This window comes from Anomaloglossus baeobatrachus, chromosome 6, assembly GCF_048569485.1.
Source record: "Anomaloglossus baeobatrachus isolate aAnoBae1 chromosome 6, aAnoBae1.hap1, whole genome shotgun sequence".
Classification (NCBI taxonomy): Eukaryota; Metazoa; Chordata; class Amphibia; order Anura; family Aromobatidae; genus Anomaloglossus; species Anomaloglossus baeobatrachus.
Window position 1 is genome coordinate 98,701,877 of NC_134358.1, and position 20,354 is coordinate 98,722,230.

Below are 20,354 nucleotides of genomic sequence, written 5' to 3' on the forward strand. Positions count from 1 at the left end.
ATCATAAAACACTGAGAAAAAGTGTCACTGAAAAACACTTGGGTGTTTGTGGCAAAAACATAGTTTTGCCACTTAATGTTTCTCTGGTAAGGAAACTCTTAGCACAATGTGTATAATTTTGGTCTCCGGTGTATAAAAAGACATAGCTGAAATTGAGTGGGTACAGAAGAGCAACCAGGGTTATTAACGGAATGAGTGGACTTCAATAGCAAGACAGGTTATTAAACTTACTTCAGTTTGGAAAAACGAAAGCTTAGGTGCAAACTTATTACAATGCACAAAAAAATTGCACTGACGAGGGGCAAGCACCCCGAAACACCGTGTCTGCAAATTGGGATTCTGATCTGGCTTATATATCCTGAGTCATATTGCAAAGGATTGTCGAAAATCCACTTGTGACTTTTAGGATCGCTACTTCCAATAGGTGGCGCTGTGCTAGAGTTTGTCTCCTTTACTGGAGAGACAATTTGAATATTTCCCAGAGGGGCATTGCAGCTATAAGTCCCCTTACCTGGCAGCCAGACTGGCTTGCAAAGTCTCCTTAAGGAGAATAGTGTTCCCCCGTGGAATTTTAGGGGCATTGCAGCTATAAGTCCCCTTACCTGGCAGCCAGACTGGCTTGCAAAGTCTCCTTAAGGAGAATAGTGTTCCCCCGTGGTCCCCACATAGCTTTCTCATGAGCCAGATCAGACACCCCCATACTTTGCACTGACGAGGGGCAAGCACCCCGAAACACCGTGTCTGCAAATTGGGATTCTGATCTGGCTTATATATCCTGAGTCATATTGCAAAGGATTGTCGAAAATCCACTTGTGACTTTTAGGATCGCTACTTCCAATAGGTGGCGCTGTGCTAGAGTTTGTCTCCTTTACTGGAGAGACAATTTGAATATTTCCCAGAGGGGCATTGCAGCTATAAGTCCCCTTACCTGGCAGCCAGACTGGCTTGCAAAGTCTCCTTAAGGAGAATAGTGTTCCCCCGTGGAATTTTAGGGGCATTGCAGCTATAAGTCCCCTTACCTGGCAGCCAGACTGGCTTGCAAAGTCTCCTTAAGGAGAATAGTGTTCCCCCGTGGTCCCCACATAGCTTTCTCATGAGCCAGATCAGACACCCCCATACTTTGCACTGACGAGGGGCAAGCACCCCGAAACACCGTGTCTGCAAATTGGGATTCTGATCTGGCTTATATATCCTGAGTCATATTGCAAAGGATTGTCGAAAATCCACTTGTGACTTTTAGGATCGCTACTTCCAATAGGTGGCGCTGTGCTAGAGTTTGTCTCCTTTACTGGAGAGACAATTTGAATATTTCCCAGAGGGGCATTGCAGCTATAAGTCCCCTTACCTGGCAGCCAGACTGGCTTGCAAAGTCTCCTTAAGGAGAATAGTGTTCCCCCGTGGAATTTTAGGGGCATTGCAGCTATAAGTCCCCTTACCTGGCAGCCAGACTGGCTTGCAAAGTCTCCTTAAGGAGAATAGTGTTCCCCCGTGGTCCCCACATAGCTTTCTCATGAGCCAGATCAGACACCCCCATACTTTGCACTGACGAGGGGCAAGCACCCCGAAACACCGTGTCTGCAAATTGGGATTCTGATCTGGCTTATATATCCTGAGTCATATTGCAAAGGATTGTCGAAAATCCACTTGTGACTTTTAGGATCGCTACTTCCAATAGGTGGCGCTGTGCTAGAGTTTGTCTCCTTTACTGGAGAGACAATTTGAATATTTCCCAGAGGGGCATTGCAGCTATAAGTCCCCTTACCTGGCAGCCAGACTGGCTTGCAAAGTCTCCTTAAGGAGAATAGTGTTCCCCCGTGGAATTTTAGGGGCATTGCAGCTATAAGTCCCCTTACCTGGCAGCCAGACTGGCTTGCAAAGTCTCCTTAAGGAGAATAGTGTTCCCCCGTGGTCCCCACATAGCTTTCTCATGAGCCAGATCAGACACCCCCATACTTTGCACTGACGAGGGGCAAGCACCCCGAAACACCGTGTCTGCAAATTGGGATTCTGATCTGGCTTATATATCCTGAGTCATATTGCAAAGGATTGTCGAAAATCCACTTGTGACTTTTAGGATCGCTACTTCCAATAGGTGGCGCTGTGCTAGAGTTTGTCTCCTTTACTGGAGAGACAATTTGAATATTTCCCAGAGGGGCATTGCAGCTATAAGTCCCCTTACCTGGCAGCCAGACTGGCTTGCAAAGTCTCCTTAAGGAGAATAGTGTTCCCCTGTGGAATTTTAGGGGCATTGCAGCTATAAGTCCCCTTACCTGGCAGCCAGACTGGCTTGCAAAGTCTCCTTAAGGAGAATAGTGTTCCCCCGTGGTCCCCACATAGCTTTCTCATGAGCCAGATCAGACACCCCCATACTTTGCACTGACGAGGGGCAAGCACCCCGAAACACCGTGTCTGCAAATTGGGATTCTGATCTGGCTTATATATCCTGAGTCATATTGCAAAGGATTGTCGAAAATCCACTTGTGACTTTTAGGATCGCTACTTCCAATAGGTGGCGCTGTGCTAGAGTTTGTCTCCTTTACTGGAGAGACAATTTGAATATTTCCCAGAGGGGCATTGCAGCTATAAGTCCCCTTACCTGGCAGCCAGACTGGCTTGCAAAGTCTCCTTAAGGAGAATAGTGTTCCCCCGTGGAATTTTAGGGGCATTGCAGCTATAAGTCCCCTTACCTGTGATGAAGTAACGCCCATCTGAGGAATGAGCTGCTCATCTCTGCAGTTTTCACGACCAGGAACCAGACGTTGGAATCTGGCTGGATGTGGATTACCATCAACATCTACTAAAAATGGAGGTGGCATAAGATGTGGCGCCTGCTGTGTTTGTTCATCCAGGACATAATTGTTTGCATCACGAATAAGAGGCCGATAATCACTGTGAAAAAACATTTGGTCGGCTATCTTGTCATATTTGCTGCTTGAACCAAATCCAAAAATTGCAAAGTCTCCTTAAGGAGAATAGTGTTCCCCCGTGGTCCCCACATAGCTTTCTCATGAGCCAGATCAGACACCCCCATACTTTGCACTGACGAGGGGCAAGCACCCCGAAACACCGTGTCTGCAAATTGGGATTCTGATCTGGCTTATATATCCTGAGTCATATTGCAAAGGATTGTCGAAAATCCACTTGTGACTTTTAGGATCGCTACTTCCAATAGGTGGCGCTGTGCTAGAGTTCGTCTCCTTTACTGGAGAGACAATTTGAATATTTCCCAGAGGGGCATTGCAGCTATAAGTCCCCTTACCTGGCAGCCAGACTGGCTTGCAAAGTCTCCTTAAGGAGAATAGTGTTCCCCCGTGGAATTTTAGGGGCATTGCAGCTATAAGTCCCCTTACCTGGCAGCCAGACTGGCTTGCAAAGTCTCCTTAAGGAGAATAGTGTTCCCCCGTGGTCCCCACATAGCTTTCTCATGAGCCAGATCAGACACCCCCCATACTTTGCACTGACGAGGGGCAAGCACCCCGAAACACCGTGTCTGCAAATTGGGATTCTGATCTGGCTTATATATCCTGAGTCATATTGCAAAGGATTGTCGAAAATCCACTTGTGACTTTTAGGATCGCTACTTCCAATAGGTGGCGCTGTGCTAGAGTTTGTCTCCTTTACTGGAGAGACAATTTGAATATTTCCCAGAGGGGCATTGCAGCTATAAGTCCCCTTACCTGGCAGCCAGACTGGCTTGCAAAGTCTCCTTAAGGAGAATAGTGTTCCCCCGTGGAATTTTAGGGGCATTGCAGCTATAAGTCCCCTTACCTGGCAGCCAGACTGGCTTGCAAAGTCTCCTTAAGGAGAATAGTGTTCCCCCGTGGTCCCCACATAGCTTTCTCATGAGCCAGATCAGACACCCCCATACTTTGCACTGACGAGGGGCAAGCACCCCGAAACACCGTGTCTGCAAATTGGGATTCTGATCTGGCTTATATATCCTGAGTCATATTGCAAAGGATTGTCGAAAATCCCCTTGTGACTTTTAGGATCGCTACTTCCAATAGGTGGCGCTGTGCTAGAGTTTGTCTCCTTTACTGGAGAGACAATTTGAATATTTCCCAGAGGGGCATTGCAGCTATAAGTCCCCTTACCTGGCAGCCAGACTGGCTTGCAAAGTCTCCTTAAGGAGATTAGTGTTCCCCCGTGGAATTTTAGGGGCATTGCAGCTATAAGTCCCCTTACCTGGCAGCCAGACTGGCTTGCAAAGTCTCCTTAAGGAGAATAGTGTTCCCCCGTGGTCCCCACATAGCTTTCTCATGAGCCAGATCAGACACCCCCATACTTTGCACTGACGAGGGGCAAGCACCCCGAAACACCGTGTCTGCAAATTGGGATTCTGATCTGGCTTATATATCCTGAGTCATATTGCAAAGGATTGTCGAAAATCCACTTGTGACTTTTAGGATCGCTACTTCCAATAGGTGGCGCTGTGCTAGAGTTTGTCTCCTTTACTGGAGAGACAATTTGAATATTTCCCAGAGGGGCATTGCAGCTATAAGTCCCCTTACCTGGCAGCCAGACTGGCTTGCAAAGTCTCCTTAAGGAGAATAGTGTTCCCCCGTGGAATTTTAGGGGCATTGCAGCTATAAGTCCCCTTACCTGGCAGCCAGACTGGCTTGCAAAGTCTCCTTAAGGAGAATAGTGTTCCCCCGTGGTCCCCACATAGCTTTCTCATGAGCCAGATCAGACACCCCCATACTTTGCACTGACGAGGGGCAAGCACCCCGAAACACCGTGTCTGCAAATTGGGATTCTGATCTGGCTTATATATCCTGAGTCATATTGCAAAGGATTGTCGAAAATCCACTTGTGACTTTTAGGATCGCTACTTCCAATAGGTGGCGCTGTGCTAGAGTTTGTCTCCTTTACTGGAGAGACAATTTGAATATTTCCCAGAGGGGCATTGCAGCTATAAGTCCCCTTACCTGGCAGCCAGACTGGCTTGCAAAGTCTCCTTAAGGAGAATAGTGTTCCCCCGTGGAATTTTAGGGGCATTGCAGCTATAAGTCCCCTTACCTGGCAGCCAGACTGGCTTGCAAAGTCTCCTTAAGGAGAATAGTGTTCCCCCGTGGTCCCCACATAGCTTTCTCATGAGCCAGATCAGACACCCCCATACTTTGCACTGACGAGGGGCAAGCACCCCGAAACACCGTGTCTGCAAATTGGGATTCTGATCTGGCTTATATATCCTGAGTCATATTGCAAAGGATTGTCGAAAATCCACTTGTGACTTTTAGGATCGCTACTTCCAATAGGTGGCGCTGTGCTAGAGTTTGTCTCCTTTACTGGAGAGACAATTTGAATATTTCCCAGAGGGGCATTGCAGCTATAAGTCCCCTTACCTGGCAGCCAGACTGGCTTGCAAAGTCTCCTTAAGGAGAATAGTGTTCCCCCGTGGAATTTTAGGGGCATTGCAGCTATAAGTCCCCTTACCTGGCAGCCAGACTGGCTTGCAAAGTCTCCTTAAGGAGAATAGTGTTCCCCCGTGGTCCCCACATAGCTTTCTCATGAGCCAGATCAGACACCCCCATACTTTGCACTGACGAGGGGCAAGCACCCCGAAACACCGTGTCTGCAAATTGGGATTCTGATCTGGCTTATATATCCTGAGTCATATTGCAAAGGATTGTCGAAAATCCACTTGTGACTTTTAGGATCGCTACTTCCAATAGGTGGCGCTGTGCTAGAGTTTGTCTCCTTTACTGGAGAGACAATTTGAATATTTCCCAGAGGGGCATTGCAGCTATAAGTCCCCTTACCTGGCAGCCAGACTGGCTTGCAAAGTCTCCTTAAGGAGAATAGTGTTCCCCCGTGGAATTTTAGGGGCATTGCAGCTATAAGTCCCCTTACCTGGCAGCCAGACTGGCTTGCAAAGTCTCCTTAAGGAGAATAGTGTTCCCCCGTGGTCCCCACATAGCTTTCTCATGAGCCAGATCAGACACCCCCATACTTTGCACTGACGAGGGGCAAGCACCCCGAAACACCGTGTCTGCAAATTGGGATTCTGATCTGGCTTATATATCCTGAGTCATATTGCAAAGGATTGTCGAAAATCCACTTGTGACTTTTAGGATCGCTACTTCCAATAGGTGGCGCTGTGCTAGAGTTTGTCTCCTTTACTGGAGAGACAATTTGAATATTTCCCAGAGGGGCATTGCAGCTATAAGTCCCCTTACCTGGCAGCCAGACTGGCTTGCAAAGTCTCCTTAAGGAGAATAGTGTTCCCCCGTGGAATTTTAGGGGCATTGCAGCTATAAGTCCCCTTACCTGGCAGCCAGACTGGCTTGCAAAGTCTCCTTAAGGAGAATAGTGTTCCCCCGTGGTCCCCACATAGCTTTCTCATGAGCCAGATCAGACACCCCCATACTTTGCACTGACGAGGGGCAAGCACCCCGAAACACCGTGTCTGCAAATTGGGATTCTCATCTGGCTTATATATCCTGAGTCATATTGCAAAGGATTGTCGAAAATCCACTTGTGACTTTTAGGATCGCTACTTCCAATAGGTGGCGCTGTGCTAGAGTTTGTCTCCTTTACTGGAGAGACAATTTGAATATTTCCCAGAGGGGCATTGCAGCTATAAGTCCCCTTACCTGGCAGCCAGACTGGCTTGCAAAGTCTCCTTAAGGAGAATAGTGTTCCCCCGTGGAATTTTAGGGGCATTGCAGCTATAAGTCCCCTTACCTGGCAGCCAGACTGGCTTGCAAAGTCTCCTTAAGGAGAATAGTGTTCCCCCGTGGTCCCCACATAGCTTTCTCATGAGCCAGATCAGACACCCCCATACTTTGCACTGACGAGGGGCAAGCACCCCGAAACACCGTGTCTGCAAATTGGGATTCTGATCTGGCTTATATATCCTGAGTCATATTGCAAAGGATTGTCGAAAATCCACTTGTGACTTTTAGGATCGCTACTTCCAATAGGTGGCGCTGTGCTAGAGTTTGTCTCCTTTACTGGAGAGACAATTTGAATATTTCCCAGAGGGGCATTGCAGCTATAAGTCCCCTTACCTGGCAGCCAGACTGGCTTGCAAAGTCTCCTTAAGGAGAATAGTGTTCCCCCGTGGAATTTTAGGGGCATTGCAGCTATAAGTCCCCTTACCTGGCAGCCAGACTGGCTTGCAAAGTCTCCTTAAGGAGAATAGTGTTCCCCCGTGGTCCCCACATAGCTTTCTCATGAGCCAGATCAGACACCCCCATACTTTGCACTGACGAGGGGCAAGCACCCCGAAACACCGTGTCTGCAAATTGGGATTCTGATCTGGCTTATATATCCTGAGTCATATTGCAAAGGATTGTCGAAAATCCACTTGTGACTTTTAGGATCGCTACTTCCAATAGGTGGCGCTGTGCTAGAGTTTGTCTCCTTTACTGGAGAGACAATTTGAATATTTCCCAGAGGGGCATTGCAGCTATAAGTCCCCTTACCTGGCAGCCAGACTGGCTTGCAAAGTCTCCTTAAGGAGAATAGTGTTCCCCCGTGGAATTTTAGGGGCATTGCAGCTATAAGTCCCCTTACCTGGCAGCCAGACTGGCTTGCAAAGTCTCCTTAAGGAGAATAGTGTTCCCCCGTGGTCCCCACATAGCTTTCTCATGAGCCAGATCAGACACCCCCATACTTTGCACTGACGAGGGGCAAGCACCCCGAAACACCATGTCTGCAAATTGGGATTCTGATCTGGCTTATATATCCTGAGTCATATTGCAAAGGATTGTCGAAAATCCACTTGTGACTTTTAGGATCGCTACTTCCAATAGGTGGCGCTGTGCTAGAGTTTGTCTCCTTTACTGGAGAGACAATTTCAAAAAAATTAAGGCACAGTATAGAGATCTTTCTAATGACCTTTTTATACTTAGCCCTGTGACATGGTCAAAGGGGCATCTTCTACTGTATGTCTAGAGGAAAGAAGATTTAATCATAATCATAGATGCAGATTCTTTAAGTAAAGACCAGTGAGACTATGAAAGTCTCTGCCACATGATGTTATAATATTTAAGGAGTGCCTGGATGCCTTTCCGGAAAAATATAATATTACAGCTTATTAGCACTAGATTCTGTAATGGAATGTTGATCCAGGGAACTAGCCTGATTGCCGTATGTGAGATTGGAAAGGATTTTTTTTCTTCTAATATGGAGCTATTAGTGTCTGCCTCATAGGGTTTTTGCCTTCCGCTGGATCAACAAGGTAGGCTATGCACTGAACTCGATGGACTTAAGTGTATTTTAAACCTTAAAAACTATGAAACTATAAATAAAAAAAATTGGATTATGGCAAATGCACATTTTTGGGATATTTAAAACAAATTAGATTTGTTAAAAATTGCTTCATCATTTAGAATTACAGGTCCTCTCAATAATCAGCACAATTAAGTTGATGTTACATCCAACCTCTCAGCCATGTTATTAGGGACAATATTACTGTCTAGTGCAGCATCATGTTCATTTATGGTAATTAATGTTTCTAGTGGAACAAATCAGATACTGAAGTTGGTAAATTTTAAGATTTATGAGTACAGGCTAATTTTCTGTAAACTGCATGGATTAAACTATTATATCTATGCCAGTTTGTGTTTCCACCTTCACCGCGTTGCAGCGGTGCGACTTTGTTACTGGCGGCACTTGACAGGGACCACCCTGTTTTATTCTTATGGGAATTTTGATGCCACTTAATCAGGATCTATGTAGTTATCTTTTTTTTCTCATTTTAATCACTCCTTTCTGAGAGCTCAGGGTGGGCCTTTCCGCTATTTAATCCCCTGAAGCTCTGACTTCCACAGCCAGTCACAAGTACTGATTTGTAGGGATGAGACGACCTGTGGAAGTTCAGGTTCACCAGACTTTAGTTAAAAGTTCGGTTTGCAATCAGGACTTGACCCAAACTTGAATCCGGATCCCGAGTCCTATAAAAATCAATGTGCTTCAAATTTCTGTGCTGTAGAATGATTGTAAAATAGTTGTAGTAAGGACCAGGGGGCGGCAAAAAGAAGCAAAACGAGTGTGATTGCCCTGCCTACAAATGTGGATAGGGAAAAAAATGAAAAAAAAATTATGAGGGTTCACACCTATTTTTGATATTAGCGCAGGTAAAGCAGACAGCTGAAAGCTGCAAACCTCAGCTGTCAGCTTTAACTTTGGCTGGCTATAAAAACTAGGTAGGATCCCACTGTTTTTTTTTAAATTACTTAAATAAATAGTTGAAAAAAACATTGTGGGCTGTGCCCTATTTTTTTACAACCAACCAAGGTAAAGCAGAAAGCTGGGGGCTGGTATTATCAGGTTGGGAAGGATCATGATTATTTGGCCCCTTCCAGTCTAAAAATAGAAGCCTGCAGTCATCCCAGACGTGGCACATTCCTTAGATGCGCCAATTTTGGTGCTTTACCCTGCTCTTCATAATTGCCCTGGTGTGGTCGCAATCAGGGTAATACTTTTGAGGTTGATATCAGCCGTGAATTAATCGCAGGGGATACTTAAGGATAGACATCTATGAAACCCCCATTACTAACAAAGTAAGTGCAGAGTTAAAAAACCCACACACACTAGAAAATTTTTATTTCAATAAATATTCCCCCATACATCCTCATTCATAAATTTTGTTAAATAAAAAAAATCCTTGAAGTTCTGAAATAAAGACTCCACCACACTCCTTTTTACACCAATTTATTAATTAAAAAAAATCCTGTATGTCCCAACATCATCCAATGGTGTAATGTCCCATGATACCCATCAATTCCTACTGAGCTGTGTTGTGAGAATGTTCTCAGAACGAGGCTCCATAGGTCACTGATGATCAGCGGAATTTCACCCAAGCATCATTGATTTGTGCAGTGGGAAAGGATAAGCTGACATTTTGCATGGCAAGCTTAAACTTTATAATACTATAATAATACTATTATAGATTGAATATGATGTTTCAAATGCTTTTTATTACATTTCTCAAGGAAGTGGGGTGACCAAAAAAACGTTATGATTCCAGTTCGTAGGGGTGATAAATTTTATTTTTCTTCATCCAATTTTAAAAGACGCAGTAAACTAAAAATTCTTATGTTTTTCTTTATCTTTAAAATGGCTTTTAATTTTTCCTTATAAATTCATTTTTTTATTTACTTTACTTTTAACTTTGATACTCCCCACACAGTAACTAAACGTGCAATCATTTAATCATTTTTGTTGTTTTTTTCCATGCAAAAAGCTATGTACTAGAGTGGGCTTCATGGGAAAATGACAGCAGCTATGGGAGATTTCAGTTTGTCAATGGCAGCTATGATAATGCAGTGAGAGCTCGTGATCTCATTACAGGGAAGCAATGGGAGATGGTGAATGTGCGCATTGCAATCAACTCATTTAAATGCTGCTGTTAGTGATTGACAGCAGTATTTAAATGGTTAAACAACAGCGAGCGAAGCAAGCTCTGGTTGCTAATGTGGTAGGCAGATGCTAGCTTCAACAGTTGGATATGATGTGGGCTAAACTCCTTTACTCACTCCATTCATAGAAAAGAAAAGAACCAAGAGCATTTGAAGGCTAAATACAAAGTTTTTTTTATTTATTACAATATCAGTTTAAAAACCAGAAAATCACACCACAATGCAGAAAATGGTAAAAAGTGCTAATAGATGGCATACAAAGGGATGAACACCCTCAGACATATGAAGGACAAAAGGAGGAGAATTTCACATCCGAAATACCCAGGGGAGCTCACATTGAAACCACCAAGTAAAGTATAAAGATGCAGGAAATCAACCATTAGTACGGTATATAAACACAAAAGATGGCTAAGTATCATTCAAATATCAAGCAGCTTACCCATGGGTGGATGCTCCTCACTTTTGCGCTTCACATGTGTGACAGAAAAAAACCCTCCAATGTGCGTTTCGCGACAATAAGTGTTTGCTTCTTCAGGGAAGATTAACTACTGCCACAGCTACAGGACCTTAAATAGCAGGTCATGTGACCGCATTGGTCTGAATCTGCCAGGACCTGCCACAAGTGTTCTGCCAATCCCCAGCCAGCTGTAGCAGCACATGCGCATTGCGTGGTACCCACCCACTATCACCCAACCCACCCATCCTGAGATGGAAGTGCATGGTGACCCCGTTAACCAAGGACGCCAGGCCTACTCCAGCCCCCATGAGGATGCCGGGGAGGATGACACGATAGGCATCCCAGGCAAGATGCACGCGCACTGCAGACGGGGGGAGACTGAACACCACGTGGTAGATCTCAATCTGCATATAAATATAATCCACTGATTACATACTCTGGAATTAGAATAGTAAACAAATATCAACATCAATTATATATCAGTTCCAACAATATAGCCTTAGAGAAGATCAAATACAAAAAAATAATTTTATATAAATCCAGCGGATTCTGTTCCAAAGTCTTCTTAAAGTGACAGTACATTAAAGTTCATGTGCATATAACTGGAATATAGGATAATGATTTTTCAACCAAGTCCATAACCAAATATATCAGCAAGACTGAGAAAGGTCCTACAAAAGTGGCAAAATATATAGGTTTTAGATTATAATACCAACAACTCAGAGTAGCACCAATATATTAAAACCAACATTAAAATTTAAAAACGGTACATTATATAAATGGGAGAAATAAGCTGAATCTAGAAAAAGGGAGCAAAAATTTAAGCCTCATTAAGGCCTTTAGGGGTAAAGGTGTCTAAGTTGTTACTCCACTTCATTATGCGCTGTGCCAAAAGCCTCCTAATATCACCACCTCTTATACAGTGAACTACATCAATTCCCTTCACCTTAAAGGATTTAAGACTGCAACCATGGAAGTTTTTGAAGTGGCGCGGGATAGTTTTTAATTCTGTTTCATTGGTCGCTGTCTTTGCCATACCAATATCCATCACATGCTCTCTAACTCTCACCCTGAGTTCCCTTGAAGTGAGACCACTGTAAATTTTATTGCAATCACACTAGCATAGTAGATGACATTAGTAGTATTGCAAGAGATAAATACTCTAATTTCAAAGGTACTCAGGCCATCACTGGTTTTAAATTCTAAGCTGCGAGAGATATTGGGGCAGGAAAGACAATGACCACATGGGAAACAGCTTTTCAATAGACCCAAAGAGCCCAAAACTTTCATAATTTATTATTCTAAATGAGATGATGTGCATTACTCTCTCCATTCAAAATGAATATACTATTAAGTACTATGTCAGGAAGGAATTAAATTTATTTTAAAGGTTGTAACCTGGGTTCTCCAATCATGTTTTGGGCTTAGCATTAAGCAGTGAAGCAGTTCTGTGTTTTTTCAGCTAGAACAGTAGCTCATTGGCTGAAATCCTGTAGAATATCCAAAGTGAAGTAGTTCTGTGTTTCCTCGGCTGAGATCAAGTAGAATCCATCCCTGGTTACAGAAACAAGGCCCTTTTATACCACTCAGTTATCTTAGAGCAGTGGTTCTCAACTCCAGTCCTCAAGACCCACCGACAGATCATGTTTTCAGGTTTTCCTCAATATTAGACAGGGAATAATTCCATCACCTGTGCAATATTAAGGAAATCCTGAAAACCTGATTAAGGAAAATCTGTAAACATGATCTGTTGGTGGGTCTTGAGTAGAGATGAGCGAACCGGTCCCGGTTCGGCTCGAGGCCGGTTCGCCGAACGGGGGTCCCGTTCGAGTTCGGTTCGTCGAACGTTCGACGAACCGAACTCGAACGTATAGGCTATAATGGGAGGCAATCACAAACACATAAAAATGCATTATAAATGTACACAAACAGTTAATAAACATTGCCATAACACTTACCGGTCCTCGCGATCCCTTCTGCACTCTGTCTCCTGCCGCTATTCCATCCGATGATCGCTGAATCCTCCCGGTGACCTGCACTGCCAGCAGAGAAGCAGGACCTATCGTGACGTCAAAATAGCCATGTGACCAGTCACGTGGCTATTATCTCATTGGCTACAGACTGGTCACATGACTATGACACGTCATGTAGGACCTGCGAGTGCATCTCTCCGGTACACGGTGCACATATGTGTATCGCCGTGTACCGGCGACATGCTCTAGCACACGGTCGACTCCCCGTTCCGTTAGGGACCGGCTGACACAGCCGGTCATTAACGGAGATCACCGTTGCCATAGCAACGCAGTTAGCGGTGACGTCACCGCTAACCGCGGCTCCGGGAGCACCGTTGCTATGGTAACGCGTCTGTCAGCGTTACCGCTGTTACCGCTAGCAGCCAGCAGTGATCACTCACGGAGTGAAGGCTGCACGCTGCTTCCCGATTGTAGTGAGCATTGTAGTTAGGATGGAGGTTCCCCAGCCCCAAGTGATGCCCCTCACTACAATCGTCACTACTACTACACTAGAAAGAAAGAAGACAGAAGAGCAGGATCGTGGAGGGGTGACAGGGGGTAATAAAGATGGAGTCTCTAATGTGTCTGTGTATTTATTTCTATTAAAGTATTTTTTCTCTGTGTGGTGTCTTTTTTTAACCCTTTATTGGAGATTCTTAATGGCCGGGTCAAACGTGCCTGACATTAAGAATCTCTGGCTTAATACTGGCTGGTAAAACAAAGCCAGTATTAACTCATGATTACCCAACAAGCCACCCGGCTCCAGGGCTGTTGGAAGAGTTGGATACAGCGCCAGATGATGGCGCTTCTATGAGAGCGCCATTTTCTGGGACGGCTGCGGACTGAAATCCGCAGCAGAGGCGCCCACAAACCTCGGGCTAACCTGTGCTGCGGATTCCAATCCCCAGCTGCCTAGTTGTACCCGGCTGGACACAAAAATAGGGCGAAGCCCACGTCATTTGTTTTTTAATTATTTCATGAAATAAGTGAAATAATTAAAAAAAACGGGCTTCCCTATATTTTTGGTTCCCAGCCGGGTACAAATAGGCAACTGGGGGTTGGAGGCAGCCCGTGGCTGCCAGCTGTACCTGGCTAGCATACAAAAATATGGCGAAGCCCACGTCATTTTTTTGGTGGGCAAAAAACTTCTGCATGCAGTCCTGGATGGAGTATGCTGAGCCTTGTAGTTCTGCAGCTGCTGTCTGCTCTTCTCCATACAGACAGACAGCAGCTGCAGAACTACAAGGCTCAGCATACTCCATCCAGGACTGTATGCAGAAGTTTTTTGCCCCCTGAAAAAATTATGTGGCTTCGCCATATTTTTGTATGCTAGCCAGGTACAGCAGGCAGGTACGGCTGCCCCCAACCCCCAGTTGCCTATTTGTACCCGGCTGGGAACCAAAAATAAAGGGAAGCCCTTTTTTTATTATTTCATGAATTTCATGAAATAATTAGAAAACAAATGACGTAGGCTTTGCCCCATTTTTGTGTCCAGCCAGGTACAACTAGGCAGCTGGGATTGGAATCCGCACCACCGGTTGGCCTGAGCTTTCTGGGCCCCACTGCTGCGAATTGCAGTCTGCAGCCACCTCAGAAAATGGCATTTTCATAGAAGCGCCATCTTCTGGCGCTGTATCCAACTCTTCCAGCACCTGCCTGCTATACCTGGCTAGCATACAAAAATATGGCGAAGCTCACGTCCTTTTTTTGTAGCTTTTTGGCAAAAAAAAAAAAAAATGCTTCCCTGGATTTTCCATTGCCAGTGAAGGTAACACCAAGCAGTGGGGGTTAGCAGCCAGTAGCTGCTTGGATTACCCTTAGCTAGCAATACAAAAAATGCAGTGGGAGCTAACATATATTTTTTTTAATTATTTATTTAAATAACTAAAAATAAAATGGGCTTCCCTGTATTTTGATTGCTGGACATCACAGTGCTGTAAAAATAAATCTTTAAAAAAATGACGTAGCGCTCCGCGGTATTTTTGATTCTCAGCGCAGATAAAGCAGACAGCTATGGGTTGCCACCCCCATCTGCCTGCCGTTACCTTGGTTGGCAATCAAAATACAGGGAAGCCCATTAATTTTTTCTATTTAAAAAATAGTTAAAAAAAAAAAATTACGTTGGGTCCCCCCATTTTTGATAGCCAGCTAGGGTAAAGCAGACGGCTGTAGCCTGAAAACCACAGCTGGCAGCTTTACCGTGGTTGGGGATCCAATGTGGAGGTCCCCTCAGGCTCTTTTTTATAATTATTTTATAAATATTAATAATTACACAATAAAAGTAGGGGACCCCCCAAATTGGATCACCAGCCAAGGTAAAGCGGACAGCTGTGGTCTGGTATTCTCAGGGTGGGAAGGTCCATAGTTATTGGGCCTTCACAGCCTAAAAATAGCAGGCCGCAGGCACCCCAGACGTGGCGCATCCACTAGATGCGCCAATCCTGGCGCTTCACCCCAGCTCATCCCGTGCCCTGGTGCAGTGGCAAACGGGGTAATAAATCGGGTTGATACTAGCTGTAAAGTCACCTGAGATCAAGCCCAGCAGTTTGTGATGTCATGGCGTCTATTAGATACCCAACATCATAAACTGTCAGTACTAACAAAAACAAAAAATCGACAAAAGAAATTTATTTGAAAAAACAGTCCCCAAAACATTTCCTCTTTCACCAATTTATTGTAAGAAAAAAAATAAAGGGGTCCCACGACGACTCTGGACCGTCTAGAATATGGGGGGGAGACACTCAGGGAACGTATCCCCCATTTTCTAGGAGTGCGGACCCTTCATGTGAGGAGTGTGGGTGCAATGAATCTGCACTCACTCTCCCCGGGTCCACAGCAGCAGAGTCCATGTCGTAATGGTTGCTACCAAAGCTGCAATGCCCTGCTCATGAGGTAAGGGCATGCCTAATCAGGAGAACTACTGTAGAGGAAGCTCTGCTCACTGGTATATAGGTGCTCAGAGGTAATAATAGATAAAATTAGTGAGTAACCTCGGCACTCTATATCTCCCAGACTAAGTCAGTAAGTCACAACGGATAGTAATGCAAAATCACTCTTTATTGGTCCGTATTAAGAAAATTTTTTTTTCATAAGCATATATGTTTTTGTCCAAAACAAGTTACAAATGACGTTTCGGCCTGAGCCTTCGTCAGATTGGACTTATCTGCATGTAATCATGAAAAATGACAATAATCAGTATCACATAAGAGTGAGAGAACAATAACATAAACTCGAACAATGTAGAGGTACAATTGGGATGCAGCAAAAAAATTGCAACACAGCAAGAAATGAAACACATGATACAAATGTCATAATACAGTACAAGGACAATATAGTAATGACAAATATGGGGTCAGAGTAGACTTAGACAGCTCTGGTACGAAAGAGATGTCAATCATAAAGTAACATGTGCAGTAGGTGTAGAGCTACACTATGCATGGCAGAGCTAATGGGTAGACCGACCATAGAAAAAGTAGAGAAAAAGTGGAGAAAAAGTGGAGAATAAGTGGAACATAAGAGGAGAAAAAGTGGAGAAAAAGTGGAGAAAAAAGTGGAGAAAAAGTGGAGAAAAAGTGGAGAAAAAGTGGAGAAAAAGTGGAGATTAAGAGGAGAAAAAGTGGAGAAAAAAGTGGAGAAAAAGTGGAGAAAAAGTGGAGCATAAGTGGAGAAAAAGTGGAGAAAAAGTGGAGAAAAAGTGGAGCATAAGAGGAGAAAAAGTGGAGAAAAAAGTGGAGAAAAAGTGGAGAAAAAGTGGAGCATAAGAGGAGAAAAAGTGGAGAAAAAGTGGAGAAAAAGTGGAGCATAAGAGGAGAAAAAGTGGAGAAAAAGTGGAGAAAAAGTGGAGCATAAGAGGAGAAAAAGTGGAGATTAAGAGGAGAAAAAGTGGAGAAAAAGTGGAGCATAAGAGGAGAAAAAGTGGAGAAAAAGTGGAGAAAAAGTGGAGAAAAAGTGGAGCATAAGAGGAGAAAAAGTGGAGATTAAGAGGAGAAAAAGTGGAGAAAAAGTGGAGAAAAAGTGGAGAAAAAGTGGAGCATAAGAGGAGAAAAAGTGGAGAAAAAAGTGGAGAAAAAGTGGAGAAAAAGTGGAGAAAAAGTGGAGATTAAGAGGAGAAAAAGTGGAGCATAAGAGGAGAAAAAGTGGAGAAAAAAGTGGAGAAAAAGTGGAGAAAGTGGAGAAAAAAATGGAGAAAAAGTGGAGAAAAAGTGGAGAAAAAGTGGAGAATAAGAGGAGAAAAAGTGGAGAAAAAGTGGAGAATAAGAGGAGAAAAAGTGGAGAATAAGTGGAGAAAAAAATGGAGAAAAAGTGGAGAAAAAGTGGAGAAAAAGTGGAGCATAAGAGGAGAAAAAGTGGAGAAAAAGTGGAGAAAAAGTGGAGAAAAAGTGGAGCATAAGAGGAGAAAAAGTGGAGAAAAAAGTGGAGAAAAAGTGGAGAAAAAGTGGAGCATAAGAGGAGAAAAAGTGGAGAAAAAGTGGAGAAAAAGTGGAGCATAAGAGGAGAAAAAGTGGAGAAAAAGTGGAGAAAAAAGTGGAGAAAAAGTGGAGCATAAGAGGAGAAAAAGTGGAGAAAAAGTGGAGAAAAAAGTGGAGAAAAAGTGGAGAAAAAGTGGAGAAAAAGTGGAGAAAAAGTGGAGATTAAGAGGAGAAAAAGTGGAGAAAAAGTGGAGAAAAAGTGGAGCATAAGAGGAGAAAAAGTGGAGAAAAAAGTGGAGAAAAAGTGGAGAAAGTGGAGAAAAAAATGGAGAAAAAGTGGAGAAAAAGTGGAGAAAAAGTGGAGAATAAGAGGAGAAAAAGTGGAGAAAAAGTGGAGAAAAAGTGGAGAATAAGAGGAGAAAAGGTGGAGAATAAGTGGAGAAAAAAATGGAGAAAAAGTGGAGAAAAAGTGGAGAAAAAGTGGAGCATAAGAGGAGAAAAAGTGGAGAAAAAGTGGAGAAAAAGTGGAGAAAAAGTGGAGCATAAGAGGAGAAAAAGTGGAGAAAAAAGTGGAGAAAAAGTGGAGAAAAAGTGGAGCATAAGAGGAGAAAAAGTGGAGAAAAAGTGGAGAAAAAGTGGAGCATAAGAGGAGAAAAAGTGGAGAAAAAAGTGGAGAAAAAGTGGAGAAAGTGGAGAAAAAAATGGAGAAAAAGTGGAGAAAAAGTGGAGAAAAAGTGGAGAATAAGAGGAGAAAAAGTGGAGAAAAAGTGGAGAAAAAGTGGAGAATAAGAGGAGAAAAGGTGGAGAATAAGTGGAGAAAAAAATGGAGAAAAAGTGGAGAAAAAGTGGAGAAAAAGTGGAGCATAAGAGGAGAAAAAGTGGAGAAAAAGTGGAGAAAAAGTGGAGAAAAAGTGGAGCATAAGAGGAGAAAAAGTGGAGAAAAAAGTGGAGAAAAAGTGGAGAAAAAGTGGAGCATAAGAGGAGAAAAAGTGGAGAAAAAGTGGAGAAAAAGTGGAGCATAAGAGGAGAAAAAGTGGAGAAAAAGTGGAGAAAAAGTGGAGAAAAAGTGGAGCATAAGAGGAGAAAAAGTGGAGAAAAAGTGGAGAAAAAAGTGGAGAAAAAGTGGAGAAAAAGTGGAGAAAAAGTGGAGATTAAGAGGAGAAAAAGTGGAGAAAAAGTGGAGAAAAAGTGGAGCATAAGAGGAGAAAAAGTGGAGAAAAAAGTGGAGAAAACGTGGAGAAAACGTGGAGAAAAAGTGGAGAAAAAGTGGAGAAAAAGTGGAGAAAAAGTGGAGCATAAGAGGAGAAAAAGTGGAGAAAAAAGTGGAGAAAACGTGGAGAAAAAGTGGAGAAAAAGTGGAGAAAAAGTGGAGCATAAGAGGAGAAAAAGTGGAGATTAAGAGGAGAAAAAGTGGAGAAAAAGTGGAGAAAAAGTGGAGAAAAAGTGGAGAAAAAGTGGAGAAAAAGTGGAGCATAAGAGGAGAAAAAGTGGAGAAAAAAGTGGAGAAAAAGTGGAGAAAAAGTGGAGAAAAAGTGGAGATTAAGAGGAGAAAAAGTGGAGCATAAGAGGAGAAAAAGTGGAGAAAAAAGTGGAGAAAAAGTGGAGAAAAAAATGGAGAAAAAGTGGAGAAAAAGTGGAGAAAAAGTGGAGAATAAGAGGAGAAAAAGTGGAGAAAAAGTGGAGAAAAAGTGGAGAAAGTGGAGAAAAAGTGGAGAAAAAGTGGAGAAAAAGTGGAGCATAAGAGGAGAAAAAGTGGAGAAAAAAGTGGAGAAAAAGTGGAGAAAAAGTGGAGAAAAAGTGGAGATTAAGAGGAGAAAAAGTGGAGCATAAGAGGAGAAAAAGTGGAGAAAAAAGTGGAGAAAAAGTGGAGAAAAAAATGGAGAAAAAGTGGAGAAAAAGTGGAGAAAAAGTGGAGAATAAGAGCAGAAAAAGTGGAGAAAAAGTGGAGAAAAAGTGGAGAATAAGAGGAGAAAAAGTGGAGAATAAGTGGAGAAAAAAATGGAGAAAAAGTGGAGAAAAAGTGGAGAGAAAGTGGAGAAAAAAATGGAGAAAAAGTGGAACACCCTTTGGTACATTTCATGTGGCACTAAGGGGTGCTTAGCTTTGTATTTAGCCAAAAAAATGAAAAAAAAAATGACATAGGGTTCCCCCTAGTTTTGTAGCCAGCTAGGGTAAAGCAGACGGCTGCAGCCTGCAGACCACAGCTGGCAACCTCACCTTGGCTGGTAATCCAAAACTGAGGGCACCCCACGCTGTTATTTTAAATTAAATAAATAATTAAAAAAAAAAAACACGTAGGGGTCCCCCAAAATTGGATCACCAGCCAAGGTAAAGCAGACAGCTGGGGCCTGATATTCTCAGACTAGGGAGGTCCATGGTTATTGGAATCTCCCCAGCCTAAAAATAGCAGGCCGCAGCCGCCCCAGAAGTAGCGCATCCATTAGATGCGCCAATCCTGGTGCTTCGCCCCAGCTCATCCCGCGCCCTGGTGCGGTGGCAAACGGGGTAATATTTGGGGTTAATACCAGATGTGTAATGTCACCTGGCATCAAGCCCTGGGGTTGGTGAGGTCAGGCGTCTATCAGATACCCGACATCACCAACCCAGTCAGTAATAAAAAAAAAATACACGACAAACACATTTTTATTTGAAAAAACACTCCCCAAAACATTCCCTCTTTAACCAATTTATTAGATTGAAAAACAAATCCAGGTCTGGTGAAATCCAAGGGGTTGCCATGACGATGCACACTGTCCCAGTCAATGAAGAGCAGGATGTTCCCCATTGGCTGGGAGAGCAGTGCAGTGACCTGAGCTAACATCAATGGGTCAGCCCAGGTCACTGCAGGGCATGACAAGTGCTGCTGTCAGCGAGGTACATTACCTGCGCTGATCTCCAGCACACTGACAGCCCCTGTCACTGAGGTCAATGACCGGCGCCTTCACATCAAGTATCGCGAGAGGTCCGTGACGTCACCGCCAGTGTCAGTCTCGGGTCGGAAGCGAGAGGTGATGTGACAAGCGGCGGCCATGGAGGACAGTGACAGCGCTGAGGTCGGGATGGCGGGACTTCATCACCGCAGGTAAGCCGAGCGAGCGAGCGAGCG